The following is a 16,141-nucleotide window of genomic DNA, read 5'->3' as shown; positions in this document are numbered from 1 at the left end:
ATGTGAAGGCCTGGTTGGTGTGGCTCAGTGGCACGAGGAGGTCGCTGGTTCCATTCCAGTCAGGGCACATGCCTGGTTGTGGGCTCAATCTTCAGTAGGGGACACGTAGGAAGCAACCGATTGATGATTCTCTCTCGTCATTGATGTTTCTAACCCCCTCTCCCTCTCCCTTCCTCTCTGAAATCAATAAAAACATATTTTTAATTATATTTCAAATGATCTGAAAAAATTATGATAAAAAAGTGAACATTTGGTAATTCAAGATGCTGAAGTATGGCTGTTTGTTAACCTGTCTACTTTGCTGTAATTTTTACATTTTTCCAAATTGACATCAACAATACAAACAAAAGTTGAGGGAATTGGTGGTGAGATTTGTGGACTGGATGGCTTCAGAGCTTCCATTATCTGTGTTCACCCCATGAAATTGATGCAATGCATCGCAGCTATAAAAAGGAGAACTGGTGCCTGCAAACAATGTTTAACCTTGTAAAGAAAAATTCTAAATTATGAAAACATTGTCAAACAGGCAGAACAGAAATAACAGACTAAAATTAGTTACAGAAAAGTTGGATAAAAAGCTCAAAATCAGAAAAATTCCAGATATTCTACCTGTATTAATAATTTCTCCCATGGAAGTCTTGCACAATAAGAAAAAAATCAGCCTTATTAATGTCCACTTACTTTTTACCTGCTTGATGCAAAGCGGAAGTGATCCCAAACAGCAAATGTATAACAAAATAAAATCAAACAACAACAAAAAACCTTTGCAAAAAGAAAGGAAATATGGCAGCAAGCAGTAGCTCATAACTCTTAGTATAAACCAAGAATGTAAATTCAGTTATACTGGAATCTCTATTATGTGCATATTAATTATTCCTATTTTTGGATTATCTATTAATTCTAGAACAGTTTTCCACTTTGCACATCCCTCCTCTTCCACATTTCTAGGGTCATTTTCTCTATTCCATTTAGCTATCTCCCAGAGCGTTTGTGAAATAGAGGGCTATACAGCCCAACCAGTGTGGTTCAATGGTTGAACGATGACCTATGAACCAGGAGGTCACAGTTCGATTCCCGGTCAGGGCACATGCCCAGGTTGTGGGCTTGATCCCCAGTGTGGGGCATGCAGGAGGCAGATGATCAATGATTCTCTCTCATCATTGATGTTTCTCTCTCTCTCTCTCTCTCTCTCTCTCTCTCTCTCTCTCTCTCTCTCTCTCTCTCTCTCTCTCTCTTCCCCTCCCTCCCTCCCTCCCTCCCTCCCTTTCCCTTTCTTTTTGAAATCATTAAAAACATTATTTAAAAAAAAATACAAAAAAAGGGCTATTTCTTTTTCCAATGCAATGAAAGGATATGGATAAATTACCTTCCATTTTAAAGTATAGCCCTAAGCAGTTTGGCTCAGTGGATAGAGCATTGGCCTGCAGACTGAAGGGTCCCAGGTTCGATTCCGGTCAAGAGCATGTACCTTGGTTGCGGGCACATCCCCAGTAGGGGGTGTGCAGGAAGCAGCTGATCGATGATTCTCATTGATGTTTCTAACTCTCTATCCCTCTCCCTTCCTCTCTGTAAAAACATCAATAAAATATATTTTTTATAAATTATATATATCATGTTGTTTTCTGTTAGTGCAAGCCATGGGGAGTTTTAACTCTATCTCTCACTTTTGATATATTAAAAGGTTTTTTTCTTACCACTCCATACAACGGCTCTTGCTCTGAATCCACTGGAAAAGACACTGGAATTGGTACCTTGAAGCAAAGTGTCAGTTAATATACAGTTCAGTTTCTGCTTATCTTCAATAAGAAGTATTATAAGATACAGAAAACATTCTATCTATTTAATATTGAGAAAAAATATATAGCAAATAGTTCCTAATCAGGACAATGGTCTTTCCCTGAGCATGAGAAATTTAGGAGTTTTAAGGACTTCTAACTACTGGTCTGCTGTGTTGGCAATCATAGCAGACTTCACAGGAGCTCACTGAGGAGGGGGAATTTGCTTGGACAACATTACATACCCAAGAGAAATACGGCCTTTTAGATAAGGAAGAGTGATGGCTCTCCTTTTCATGTTGAATAAATAAGATAATAACATCAGTAAACAAAATGAAAGAAAAATTTTCAACCACTATTTCTCTACCTCCAACAAATAAAACCTTCTTAATTTTTCAATGTTCCCTTCCAGTCTTTGGTTATGACATCCAATGGTTATATGAGATAATGTGAAAAATATATATATATATTTAAACACATAAAAACAATCATGTAATAGCTTTGGCTTCCCACTGCTTATAAAATAAAGCCCAAACTCCTGCATAACTCTGGCCTGTTAAACCCTCTAGCCTTATCTCTTGTTGCACCCATCATACATTCTATGATATCATGTAAAATGACTCAGAGTTCTCTGAATAGCCAATAGGGTTTCCTGCTTTGCTGCTCTCTCTGCTTAGAATGGCCCATTTGCCAATCAACGACTGTCAATTCACCTCATTTCCTTTTTGCCTCATGTCCAGCTCCTTTGTGAAATTAACCAACCCGCCCTCTAACGTATTCCACCTTAGCACTTATAACATTCAATGCCTCTATTTGATGCAAGGCCTTTCTGCTACAGCTCCTATATCTTTATCTCTCCGCATGCTCCCTGATACCTACTCGGTGCTCAATAAGTGTGGAGCTAAGTAATAGAAGTGAAGATTCTGTGATGGGGACAGAACCACGGACCTTACAAAAGCCCTAAATTTGAATGTTCACATTTTAACTTATGAGACAGCTAGTTTAATAGGTCTACAACAAATGTTAGCACAATACATTAAAACTGATGGAAAAGAAAGCATGTTTTCCTCTGCCTGCATCCTTCATACAAATGTCTATGCTATGTTCTTCATTATATATCAAACTGCTTGAAAAGAAAAATGCAAGGTAATAATGCATCACACATTTTACCATGCGGAGAAGGGGCGAAACGGAAACGGGATCCCAGAATTCTGATGCGTAGTTGTAGTTATCCATGTTCAGCTGCCAGTTGATTCTCTCAGTGAACTCCGCCTCTGAAGATTGATGGCAATTCGTGTCAGATCTAGAGTGGGATTTATAAAATAGAGACAGAGACAAAGAAGCATGGAACAGACTGAGGAATCTCAGAGGGAAGGGGAGGGGAATGGGAAGAGATTAACGAAAGAACATATATGTATATCATATGGGCACAGACAATAGTACAGTAGGCCCCCAAGGGGATGAGGATGGCGGGGGGGGGGCATCTGTAATAATTTCAATAATTAAGATACATTTAAAAAATAAAGTGGGAATGGGGGGAGGAAACATATGTAATACTTTAAATAATAAAAAATTCAACAAAAAATTAAATAAAGTGGGGTTTATAAGTCAGCCCATCTAGGAGAATAACAAACCTAGCATTTCAACATCTAGCCAGGATATATCCTTGGAGACAATGTTTACGCTTACCAACAGGTTAGAGATAATAAAAAAGGCCACTGGCTATTTTCTATATGAAATTATGTTATCATTACAGCTTAAGTATGATAGAGAATGCCCAATTAAAATTCAATAGTAGCAGTTGTCCATAAATAAAGTGACTTGAATGGATACATTTTTTTTTGCATTGTAATTTCTTTACTGATTAAGGTATTACATATGTGTCCCCATGTTAGTCTAAACCATTTTAATAGTTTTAGAGAAAATGAACACTAGTGCTCTCCACAATGGGCTATGCACTCGCTGAATGACAGGGTGGGAACCCTTTTTCCTGCCAAGGGCCCTTTGGATATTTATAACATCATTCGTATTGCTCTTTAACTGTAGAATATTTGAGAAACAATTCAGTCTCCTTTTTAACTGTCAAACATGTTTAAAATTTATCAGTTTACAAATGAGCCTGCTGTCTTTGGTCAAACCTCTAATTAACTCACCCTAATGCCTTGGCAGGGCCAGACCAAGTGACCTCTCTGGCCTTATATGGACGGTCCCCACCCTTGCTGCATAACCTTGATTAGATAACTTAACCTCCTTATTTGTAATTAGGAATAAACAACGCTTTCTCTACTGCTTCATCGCATTGGAGTTATTAGATAGGAGAAAAGTGATGCCATACAGAGGATATTATGTATAAATAAGAGAATAAATAGCAAGTAAAGGAAATAAACTCTTATTGGACATCACCGATATTCTTATGAGGCTCTATTAGATGTTTTCACAATATGAAAAATCATTTAATTTTCATAACAACCAGGTGAAGTTAGTCATATAAATTCTCATTTTATGGGAGACACAACAGTCTCAGAGAAGGCAAATATCTTGCTAAAGATCCTACAGTTAATTAATGGCAGGACTAGGAACCTACTCTATACCAGTGATTAAGGTTATTAGACTTATAAATTTTCTCCTGAACACATCTGTCCGGGAACTCCATAGCCTTCTGTTCCAGTCTAAACTGGCTGCTGTACAAATGTCATCCTGGGACCTCCATGATTGTTATGTTGTGACTTCCCTCCACGTCTCACTTAAGGCTGGCTCTGTTTCCCTGAATCTCATGTGTTCCTGTTAGTTTACTTTTCCAATTTGCTGGAGTACACCCTGTAAGGAGCTTCCTGAGCAAAGGTGCACAATAGGATTTTTTAAAAAGATTTTAGTTGTCTGAACATGTTTATCTCTTGCATTTGGTTGAGAGTTTGTCTGAGTACAGATTTATTTTATTTTATTTTTAAAGTAGTTTTATATTTTAAATTAGTTTTTTTTTTAATTATTTTTAAAATTACATCTTTTTCATCTCCTCTACCAAATCATGTAATACTCTATTCTGCATACACTTTAGTGTCAGTTCTAAGATATGGTCTCTAAAACCTCATATTTATTCCATCTTCTTCATTTGACTTATCTAAATTTAATTTTTATCTGTGATATAAATTTTTAAAAGTCAAATCATAAGAAAAGATCTAAAACCAAAGCAGCAATCACCATTTCCCCTTCCCCAAAGTAGCCACTCTTTTCCTTATGGTATTCAATTCTATAATCTTAAAGAAGATGTTTATATTACTAGGTCTTAATTTCTAAATTTTAGGTTTTATTTATTTCCTCTAGATTAAGATACATAGAAGATACAGCACTCTGATACCATATTCTCCTTCACACCTTCCCTCATCTTTGAAACGTTATATACATACACTTATCATAGCCCTAACTGTAGAACAAGGTTGCCTGGGTTCAAATCCCTCTTCAGCCACTTACCGTATTTTTCGGACCATAAGACGCACTTTTTTCCCCCCCAGAAGTGGGGGGGAAAAGTCCCTGCGTCTTATGGTCCAAATATAGCCTACACATATATTTTTTTAAAAAAGTTTTTTTACTTGCCCGGCTCTGTGTGGTCTCTGTGTGCTTGCCCGGCTCTAAAATGGTTCTAAATGCTGCTGTTTACTTTACAGGGTTGATTACATGTGTTTATGACTGTGATGTTGGGTTTTAATGCACATAAAATATTTTAGGACACTATTTGTTTCAGAATCTTTTTTTCTTCATTTCCCTTCTCTAAAAACTGGTGCGTCTTATGGTCCGAAAAATACGGTAATAACTATATAAAGTTGGGCAAGTGACAGAATCTCTGTATCTGTTTTCTCATATGCGAAATGTGCATATTGGATTCATTGCATTCATTCAACGAATATCTACTCGGTACCAGATACTGTCTTGGTGTTTGGAATATATAAAACCTGAAAATATTTGCCTTCATGGAGCTTATATCTAATGGAAATAATAACTATCTCAGGTATAAAGATTAACTGAGTTATGCATAGAATCCTTAGAATGAACAGTATCTGGCTTAGAGTAAATAAATGTTAACAAATAATCTGTCATTTTCACTTTTTCCTGAATACATTCGTCAGGGGACTCTATATCCTTGTTCCAATCTAAACTGGCCTGAGGTCAGTGCCTATCGGAGTTTCCTTACTGGGCTGCAGGCAGCTGGCCCCACCCCTGCTGCTGCTACTGCTTGCCATATGTTCAGTGCTGCCCCCCCTTCCCTGCCACCGGTGACCTCCCTCTGCAGGCAACATGCTGGGTGCAATGGTTTGGCTGGCCTGGGCCTCCTCTTTCTTTACTGGGGGGCGGGGCCAGCCCTGTGAGGGGCAGTCTGCCTAACTGATCACCCCAACAACTCTGCCTGCCTTCCTGAGTGCCCCTAACTGCTTGCTTGGGGACAGGGCCAGCCTGGTGAGGGGCCATCTGCCTACCTGATCTCCCTAATCACTTGCCTGCCTACCTGATCTCCCCTAACCACTTGCCTGCCTACCTGATCATCCCTAACCACTGGTATGCCTACTTATTACACCTAACCACTCTGCCTGCCTTCCTGATTGCCCCTATCTGCTTGCTTGGGGGTAGGGTCAGTCCAGCAAGGGGCTGTCTGCCTACCTGATCACCCTTAACCGCTCTGCCTGCCTGCCTGATTGCCCCTTACCACTTGCTTGGGAGCAGGGCCAGCACTAACTTCCGGTTGGTCAGCCTCTGGTCATTACTGGTCATTACAACCCAGGGTTTTTATATATTGGGAGATTGTGACTTCCCTCCACGTCTCACTTAAGAAAGGCTGGCTCTGTTTCCCTGGATCTCATGTGTTCCTCTTTCTTAGTTTACTTTTCCAGTTTGCTGGAGTACACCCTGTAGGAGCTTCCTGAGCAAAGGTGCACAATAGGATTTTTAAAAAGATTTTGGTTGTCTGAACATGTTTATCTCTTGCATTTGGTTGAGAGCTTGTCTGAGGACAGATTATTTTGTTTTATTTTTTGAATTAAGATTTTCTGAACTTTTTGTTGTTTTAATCCTCACCCGAGGATTTTTTTTTTTTCCATTGAGAGGGGAAGAGAGAGGAGAGGAAGGGAGGGAGGAAGGAATGGAGGAAGAAACGGAGGGAGGGAAAGAGGAGAATGGAGGGAGGGAGGGGAAGAGAGATGAGAGAGAAAGAGAGAGAGAGAGAGAGAGAGAGAGAGAGAGAGAGAGAGAGAGAGAGAGAGAGAGAGATTGATGTGTTTCTCCAGAAGGTCGTTCAGCTGTTCCATCAGTTGCCCCTCCCACACTCACCCAAATGGGAATGGAATCCGCAACCTGGATATGTGCCATGACAGTGAATTAAACTTGCCACTTTTTGGTGCACAGGACGATGCTCAAACCAACTGAGCCACACCAGCCAGGGCTGAGTAAAGAATTTTTTAAGTAAATTTCACTAAGAATTTTTAAGAGATTGAAGTATTGCCTTCTAGCTTCCAGTGTCATTGTTTAAAGGTCCAATGCACATTTATTCCTGATCCATTGTTTGTATTTTCTTTTCCTCAGTCTTTGACAGACACCTCCTCTATTTAACTTCTTCAATTTTAGGAGGTTTTGAAAGTAAAATTCTGGACCTACCATGACCCTCTTTATTCTCCAACAAGATGAGTTAATCTAGTCTTATGGCTTCAACACATTAAGCGCCCAGCCTGCTTTGTCTTCAGTACGGGAAGTGTAGTGTCACTCACACGTTTTTTATCTTTATTGTTGAAAATATTACAGATGTCCCCTGCCCCCCAACACCCCATTGACTCCCTCCACCTTGCTCCTGCCCCTTCCCCAGGCCTTCACTGAACTATTGTCAAGCTCTTTGGTTGATCTCTTCTCACCCATCTTCCCTCTGCAATTTATCAGTCTGTTGCATGCTTCAGTGACTCTGGACCTATTTTGTTTGTTAGATTCCATATATAAGTGAGATCATGTGATACTTGTCTTTCTCTGACTGGCTTATTTCACTTAGCATAAACATCTCCAGGTCCCTCCATGCTGTCTCAAAGGGTAAGACATCCTTCTTCTTTATAGCTGTACTAGAGGCCCGATGCACAAAATTCGTGCAAGGGGCTCCGCCCTTGCAGCTGTGGCAGCCCAGATAGCCCCAGCTTCATCCAGAAGGTTGTTCAGCTGTCTGGTCTAATTAGCATATTACACTTTTATTATTATATTATTCTGTTGTATAAATGTATCTCAGCTTTTTTATCCACTCATCTACTGATGGGCACTTGGGCTCTTTCCAGATCTTATCTATTATAAATATTGCTACTATGAACATAGGGTTGCATACATTCTTTCTGGTGTTTCAGGATTCTTGGGATATATTCCTAGAAGTGGGATCACTGAGTTAAATGGCAATTCCATTTTTAATTTTTTCGAGGAAACTCCATACTGTTTTTCCATAGTGGCTGCACCAGTCTGAATTCCCACGAACAATGTACGAGGGTTCCTTTTTCTCCACATCCTCGCCAGCACTTGTCATTTGTTGATTTATTGATGATAGGCACATTGGCAGGTATGAAGTGATACCTCGTTGTCATTTTAATTTGTATCTCTTTGATGATTAGTGACTTTGAGCATTTTTTCTTAAGTCTCTTGGCCATCTGTGTCATCTTTGGAGCAATGTCTATTTAGGTCCTTTGCCTAGTTTTTAATTTGACTGGCTGTCTTCCTTTTGTTAAAGTATATGGGTTCTTTATATATTTTGGAAATTAACCCCTTATCAGATGTATCATTGGCAAATATGTCCTCCCATAAAGTGGGTTGGTTCCCTTTTCATTTTGTTGATGATTTCTTTAGCTGTGGAGAAGCTTTTTATTTTAATGAAGTTTCATTTTTAAATTTTTCCCTTGCCCTAGGAGATGTATCAGCAAACACTGCTATGAGGGATGTCTGAGATTTTGCTGCCTATGGTTTCTTCTAGGATTTTTATAGTTTCACAACTTACAACTTATTTAAGTCTAACTTACAAAATTTTATCTCCAACCCTAATATTCAGACTCATATGTCTACCTGCCTCTTGGATGTATGTTAAACATAACATGTCAAAATGGAACTTAATTAAACTTACCTACTTACACTCTTTCTCTTCCAATCTTTCTCGTCCCAATATGTGACATCATCATCCATGTAATAGTACAATCCTAAAACATAGCACTAATCCCTTAATCTCTCTTTCCCCCTCACCTCTACTGCCCAGTGCTATGGATTCTATCCCCCCCAAACACAACCAAGACAAACCCACTTTTCATTATACCACCTCCATGACTTCAGTCCAGGGTGTTTCATTTGGCATGCTCCAAAAGAAAAGCAGTCTGTACAGGTAGTGGAATTTTAAAATATATTCCTGGATTTTATTTGGGAATATTCTATGTAGAATTCTGACATCTATATAATAAAACCCTAAGTGACCATTATAACAGAAAGACCAGTCACTATGATGCACACTGACCACCAGGGGGCAAACGCTCAATGAAAGAGGTACTCCCTGGTGGTCAGGGCATGTACCTTGGTTGGGGGCACATCCCCGGGGGGGGGGGGGGGAATGTGTAGGAGGCAGCTGATCGATGTTTCTCTCTCATTGATGTTTCTAGCTCTCTATATCACTTCCTCTCTGTAATAAAATCAATAAAATATTTTTTTAAAGTTACATCATTTCATAATTGAATTGTAGATCTTCCCTTTTTTTCTATAGCCTGGAATTGAAATTTCCTATTCTTTAAGGGTTGAAGTTCAACCATGAACCCAGGATTCAAAGGCCAATCTTCAATCCCTTCTTCAAAAACTTATGTGATGATTGTTGTTTGTATGCTTCTTCTTCTTGGGTGAATCTGTCATTTCTGCTTTGCTTGCAAATCATCAATTTCCTCTAGATTTTTAACTATGTTGTTGCCAAACAGTTGCAAAGTATCCACTTATATCTTAATCTCTCCTACATCAGCTCTCTATTTCTTATGTTATATACCTTTACTTTCTCGTTTCTGTTTAATCAGAGGAGTTAATTTTATTGAACTTTATGAAGAAATGTTTTAGGTTTATTCATTTTTGTTTGCAATTTTATGAATGTAACATTTTATCTTTATAAATCTCACCATCCTAATACATTTTTATTTTATACCTATTTTCTTACTAAAAAAAAAAAAACTAAACTATTGTTAATTTCTCTTTTTTGAACAACAATAAAAATTTTCCTCTAAGTTTACCTTTCACAGTGGTCCATGCTTTGGTATAGAGTTCTCTTTTTCATTGCCTCTATATAGTTGATAACTTTTCTTTTGGTTTCTTCTTTGGCAAAAGGATTATATTTTAAAATTTATCAGTAGTTTGATTTTCATGGTAACTATTATTTCTAATTTTATTGGATTATGAGAAAATGTAGCCTGTAAAATTGTTGAGTGTTTAGTAAAGCATTTCTTTGTGAATGTTTGGAAGAAAATGAACATTCTGCATCTGTGTGTGTATATGTGTGTGTGTGTGTGTGTGTGTGTGTGTGTGTGTGTGCGCACAAGTTTATTATTTACTTACTATGTATTATTCAAGTTCTTCTGTGTCCTTACTTGTGTTTTGTCTATTTGATCTGTCCAATAATGAATGAGGTGGTTTGCAAACACATTACCACTGCATCTTTCTCCATGTATTTCTAATAATTTTGGCTTTATACATTTAGCTTTGTGTATACACTACTAAAACTTCTGGCTCCATAAACAGTGCCTTTTAGATCATTGATGTTTCTCTCTCTCTCTCTCTCTCTCTCTCTATCTCTCTCTCTATCTCCCTCCCTCCCTCCCTCCCTTCCTCTCTTTGAAACTAATAAAAACATATTTAAAAAATATATAGATGAAAAGGCATAACATTAATATATATATATATTTATATATATATATATATATATATATAAAAGTGCCTTTTATCATAATATGATATCCCTCTTTATTCTGATAGTGCTTTTAACCTTATAATCCACATTATTAATATTGCTAATATTATCAATCCTGCCTTCCTTTGGTTTCCATTTGTCTGCTAGGGGTGCTGAAAATGTAGGGATTAACTCACTGAAATAACGATGATTATCGTGTGATGATAATCTGGCCATTTTATTGTCTTTGTTTATAAAATAAAATGAGTATTACTTATTTAACAGTCTATATAATAAAGTAAGAAAAGAATAAAAAATACAAAGAACTATGATGAATGCCAATATTTAAGACATGATTAGGAAAATAAAAGATCCTTTACATGAACCATAAAGGGATTGTCAAAAGAGGATAGGAGGAGAACAATGCAATACTTGAACCAAGAACTTGACCTACAAAAATTAGGTTAATATATAACCAATAAACTTCTTACTTTAAGTAAAAACTCACACACTATAGAGTTTTAGAACAAATTATTCCTTTATCTAAATCAAAAATAACTATTTTTCTAGCCGTTACTCTCATGCGTGCCTTCCTCTCACACATACTTATTGGCTGTCTTTTTAAAAGAAAGACTTACTTGTTGACTGGGATTTCTTCAAGTTTAAAATCTGTTTTACAAAACAAACACAAATCTTACATTATTTTTGTGTGAATACTTCTTCTAAAATGTATTTTAAAATAATATATATATTCATGCAAGAATATTAATTAATTAATGCACGTGTACTTTCTACAAGACTAGCAAGTGAGTCATCCAGGCTGTTTTCTAAGATTGCTCCATGACGTTGTCTGGCTTTAACAGGTTTGTGACCTTATGAAGGTAATATTGGTTGTAATATATCATGTAGACAAAATAACCTGAAAATAAAAGACAGAAATTAGGTGAAATTCTAAAGCAAATGTATATCCATACACTAATTACTTATATGTATCTTTCCATTACAAACTAACATGAAAAAACCTCAAATTATTAGGTTAGTGAGTATTAAAAAAAAGTCATGTTAAATTACTCATTAAATAAATTGTAATTGAGCATCTGTTATCTGCCAGGCCCTGGACTAGCTAGGTGGTAAAGATACAGCAGTGAGTAAAAAAGATAAAAATCCCTGTCTTGGTGTAGTTTTCATCCTATAGGAGACAGAAAATAACAAAGACAAATAAAGCACATACTATGTTAGAATGTGATACATGCCAAAGGGGAAATGCTATGTGCTGGAGGGTGGGGATACTTCAGTTTTATTTTTTAAATGTATTTTTATTTATTTCAAAGAGGAAGGAGATGGAGAGAGACAGACATCAATGACGAGAGAGAATCACTGATCGGCTGCCTCCACTGGGTAGCGAGCCTGCAACCTGGGCATGCGCCCTGGATGGGAATCGAACCGTACGTGACGTAGGTTTAGAGGTCAACGCTCAACCACTGAGCCACATTAGCTGGTGGAATACTTCAATTTTAGATAGGAAAGGCTCACCGAGTAAGGAACCTTTAAATAAAGTACCAAAGGATGTGCAAGACTGAACCATGTAAATCCAGCAGGAAGAACAGCATGAACAAAGGCCTCAAGGGAAGCAGAGTGGTTGGTGTGTTTAAAGAATAGTGAAGAGGCCAATATATCTAGAATCAGAATTATCAAAGGAATTAATCTGTCATTAACTGAGATGGGGAAACCCATAGAAAAAGCAAATTTGGGGTAGGGTATCAGGAGCATAGTTTTGGGACATATTAAATTTTGAACCCCCGTCACACATTCAAGTGAAACCATTGAAGAAATACAATCTGGTCCAGCCGGCATACCTTAGTGGTTGAGTGTTGATCTATGAACCAGGAGGTCACAGTTCAGGTTTCAGGCTCAATCCTCAGTGTGGGGCGTGCAGGAGGCAGCCCACCAATGATTTTCTCTCATCATTGATGATTCTCTCTCTCTCCCTCTCCCTCCCTCTCTGGAATCAATAAAATCAATTTTGAAAAATGATAGAGGATTTGAACAACACAATTAACAACCTTGACCTAATTGATACTGTACCCAACGACAGGAACAGTTTTCGAGTTTCAAGTGTGCATAAAACTTTTACAAAAAAGGTGATTATATGCTGGACCATGTATCAACAAATTCCAAAGGACTGAAATTACACTGAGTGGCCAGATTATTATGATCTTTGAACTCATAATCTGGCCACTCCGTGTAGACTGACCACAGAGTTGGGATTTTAAAATAAGGTTTTTCCATGTGTAAGAACTGCATTGTGGGTAGTTAGAAAGAAGCAGAGGACTTACTAGCCAGATGCTGGAGCCACCATCTCCTGGTCCCATGCCATATCAAGATTTGCAAGCTTTCCCTTATACATAAGTACACCGAATGGCCAAATGATTATGCGTTCAGAGATCATAATAATCTGGCCACTCAGTGTATATAGAGAAGGTTCTCTTATATAGTGCAACTAAGCTAGAATTCAATAACAAAATAGATCATTAGGAGATCCCTATAGACATATAATTTTAAAATGCACTTCTAAGTAACACATGGGTCAAACCCTGTTCTAAGCACTCTACATGTATTGACTCATTTATCCCGATAACCTTATGAGATCAAGGAAGCTGAGACACAGTAAGGTTAAGTGACCTGCCCAAAATCACGAAGTCCATGAATGGTAGAGTGAAATTTGAACACAAGCACTCTGGTCTATGATCAATATTTTAAATCACAATGATTTAAGAGAAAAGGTGGTCCAGCTGTTGTTGCTCAGTGGTTGAGCATCGACCTATGAACCAGATCACTGTTCGATTGCTGGCCAGGGCATATGCCCAAATTACGGACTTATTCCCCAGTATGGGGCGTGCAGGAGGCAGCCAACCAATGAGTCTCTCATATCATTGATGTCTCTATTCCTCTCGCCCTCTCCCTTCCTTACTGGAATCAATTAAAAAAAAAAATATATATATATATATATATATATATATATATATATATATATTTTTTTTTTTTTTTTTTTTTTTTTTTTTTTTAAGAGAGAGAAAACATGGGTTCAGCTAGCCACAGAATTTTCAACAGAACTGGTTCAAGCAATGAGTGGTAAGCATCCTGGGCCAAGTACTCAGGGCAGCATGTGTGGCGATCATCAGTTTGTGTCTGTTGGTAATCAGGCCCATAGGTCTTTATGATAACGTGGGAGTAGCGCCCCTACTCCCCCTTTACTCTACTTGGGATTCATATCCACAGCAGACTAAATCCATAGCTTGTTAACCACTGTGTTCATAATATCTGCTGTAAGCACTGATGATTCCCAAACCATAGGAACTCAGAAAAATATTCATTCTTTTGGAAATAACGCAAATGTACAGTTTTTGCTATATATATGGTTTGACTCAAAGGACTTACATTCATCAGAGTTTGGGTTAAACTCACCCATTGAAATTTCAGGTGCATCCATTGATAATATGCACAAAAGAAAAAGAAAAACATTTAGAATAGATATAGTTTAAATCTTTGCGTTAAATTAAAAACTTTAATTCAGATGCATATAAACCCTACTAGAGGCCCATTGCACGAAGATTCGTGCAAGAATAGGCCTTCCTTCCTCTGGCTTCACTCCCGGGTCACCTGGGAGCCACCAGGTCCTCACTCCTGGCCAGAGCACCACTCCTGTAGCTCCCTCAACCTCCCCTCACCTCATAGCAGTTATCCCCACCCCGCCAGGCCTCTCGGCGCCTGCATATGCAAATTAACCCATCATCTTTGTCAGGTTAATTTGCATACTCACTCCTGATTGGCTGTGGGCGTAGCAGAGGTACGGTCAATTTCCATGTTTGTCTATTATTAGGTAAGATGATAATATAGCTCATTATTACATGGATTTGTGTCTAAAGGATCAAGTAACATTGCTGAAACACAATCACCCATTAAAAAATAGAATATGGCTGATTATGAATGGTCATATAAATAAATGTATAGCAACAAGCTCTCCAGAAAAGAAAAAAAAAGGCCTGTTTTGTAGTGTTTGTCCATTCCCGTGGTGTAAATATTTCTATCATTGGCCAATTTCCAGTTACTAATGTGACATCAAATAGCTTGAAAAATTCGTGAAATTTTACCAATGGGCTATTGTAAGCTGGTATGAGCTGTATCTAGCACACTAGCAAATTATAAAGTAAACTAGCCTTAAGAAATTACAGTGTGCCCTCACCAGTTTTGATCAGTGGATAGAGCATCAGCCTGTAGACTGAAGTGTCCCAGGTTTGATTTTGGTCAAGGGCATATGCCCAGGTTACGGGCTTGATACCTACCCAGTAAGGGACATGCAGGAGGCAGCTGGTCAATGATTCTCTTTCATCCTTGGTATATTCATCTCTTTCTCCCTCTCTCTTCCTCTCTAAGATTAATAAAGATATTTTTTAAAAAGAAATTACAGCCGAAACCGATTTGGCTCAGTGGATAGAGCGTTGGCCTGCGGACTGAAGGGTCCCAGGTTTGATTCCGGTCAAGGGCATGTACTGTGGTTGCGGGCACATCTCCGGTGGGGGGTGTGCAGGAGGCAGCTGATCAATGTTTCTCTTTCATCGATGTTTCTAACTCTCTATCCCTCTCTCTTCCTCTGTGTAAGAAATCAATAAAATATATTTTAAAAAAAGAAATTACAATGTATCACACTGTATGAATGTATTTACTGGTATGTGCTTCTTTGCAAATTTTTCCTTTTAATTAGTAATCATTTGCATGTACAAAATTCAAAAATTACAAAATGGTATACAGTGAAGACTCTCCCACCCATCTCTTACCTTGAACCACTAAGTTCTGTGTGGAGAAAGGGTATCTTATTCATTTATTGTATATAGAAATGATATAAACATATATTCTCTCCTTTTCTGTTTTGAAAAACAAAGATGGTAGCATACTATACTTTGTTGCACATCTTGCTCATATTCAATTTAACAATACATCTTGGATAACATTCCATTTCAGTGCATAAAAACAAACTCCTTATTCATACTTATTTTGCTATTACAATGTTGCAATGGATATCCTTGTTCATACATCACTTCACAACTCTAAATATTAAATATATATGTGATAAATATTAGGTAAGTTCCTAGAAGTGAAATCAAAGAGGCAGCAGACCTAGTAAGTGGTTATGCAGTGGAAAAACTAAAGATTCTAATCTTGTACCCAATTATTACTGACATTTATACAATATAATCATATTATATTACATAATCATATATAATAATATTACCTGAAAACAAATTTTGCCTTGATGAAGCTTTCATAAGTGAATTCTTTGAGATGGATTGAATCAATGAGTGCTGGAGACTTAAGAGATCACAAGAAATATGAGGCACATGAGAATAAATAGAATGACATGTATACCACCCAACTGAATTTATATTTCTTTAATTCATCC

Source organism: Pipistrellus kuhlii, unplaced genomic scaffold (assembly GCF_014108245.1).
Source record: "Pipistrellus kuhlii isolate mPipKuh1 unplaced genomic scaffold, mPipKuh1.p scaffold_m20_p_51, whole genome shotgun sequence".
In the NCBI taxonomy this organism is placed as follows: domain Eukaryota; kingdom Metazoa; phylum Chordata; class Mammalia; order Chiroptera; family Vespertilionidae; genus Pipistrellus; species Pipistrellus kuhlii.
This window is presented reverse-complemented; position numbering follows the sequence as displayed.